The following is a 1,590-nucleotide window of genomic DNA, read 5'->3' on the forward strand; positions in this document are numbered from 1 at the left end:
GGCAAGACCTAGGGAAGTCCTCACACACAGAAGACTAGCTGCTGAAGTATTCAGTGCAGTGGAATCTGTCTCTTTCAGGCCATCTTTGGGCAAACAGACTGCTGCACAAATATTAACAGCTCATCACAACTGGTAAACCCTCCTTGGGTTGTGCAAACACACACAGCAGATAGTCCAATCAGAAATTTCAGCCTTCAATTGAGAGCACAATCAAGAACCAGTGAACATTTAAGAATAGAGTGAAATGGAGCCTACATATTTGAGTAACCAAAAAATTTACCTAAAAACTGAGAATTCTACAAGTAAACATGGAGCACATAAAAGAAATAATTAACAGATCATGAAAATTAAAAATCTGACCATAGAGGTTAAAATTTGAGACAGGACTGGTAGATGAAACAAAACTGGTCACATATTAATAATTATTAAAAATAAGTTAATGACAGATGCATAGATTTAATTATAATATTTTTCCTATTGTAATATGTTTGAACTTTTCCATGATAAGGGACTACAAATCATTGTCTTAAAAAAGCTGAAAAGAAAAATTAATATGATGAAAGATCAAGCCAAGGAATTCTTATAGAACACACCACAAAAGATAAGGAAAATAAAACTTGTTTCATTTCTCAAGAAAAGTTAAATAACATAAAAGGTAGATCTGAAAGTTGTGACAATAATCTTATAGAAGTTACAGAGGAGTGATGGGTCACAACATACAAAGAATTAATGAAACTGGGTTGAAAGGGATACCAAATTCTGGGTGGCTCAGTCAGTAAAACATCCAACTCTTGATCTCAGCTCAGCTCTTGATCTCATGGTCATGAGTTCAAGCCCTGCACCGGGCGCCATGCTAGCCATGGAGCCTGCTTTAAAAAAAAAAAAAAAAAAAAAAAAAGGACACCAAATAGCTAATAGACAGTGTTAAAATCAAACACAAATGAGAATTCCCTGAGAAGACAAAACCAGTTAGTCATACAAGCAAAGCTTAAGTTAGTTTCTGTTACAAGACAAGTGAAGTTAACTTGACCAGGGTCACTTCTTGGTTATGCCTCTGAAAATCATAAACAAAACTTAAATAGTTACCTAAAATTGATATGAGGTCACCACTAAACAATTCCCTTTCATTTAAGAAAATTCTAATATTGTCATCAACCACTGTAAAAAATAAACACTGCCTTCCTACTCTGTAAGCTGTTTTGTAACAATATACTTCCATGCTTTAATCCATGTTTTACTTTGCATGCTTCTGGTTTGCAAACTGTCTTTTTGGTGTGTGCACAATACATTTTTACTGATTTCTATTAAGTGATTTGTTGATTTCATTCCTGCTTTTTCATGAGCTTTTGACAACAGGTAGGTAGGTAGAGCTAGCTAGCTAACTAGCGAGGTAGATAAACTACCAGTGACACCAAAATTCCTTGTGTGGACATCACATAGCAAAATTTATAAAAGGCAATGTAAATGTAATGAGTAAATGACAGAGGCAGAAGTCAAAAGTGCGAAAAATTTCAAAAGTATTCTTTCCGTTGCACCACATCGAAAGCTAGGTTGTAGATTTCTGTTAGTATTTCTTCCTTGTAAGGCTGC

This window comes from Martes martes, assembly GCF_963455335.1.
Source record: "Martes martes genome assembly, chromosome: 6".
NCBI lineage: Eukaryota > Metazoa > Chordata > Mammalia > Carnivora > Mustelidae > Martes > Martes martes.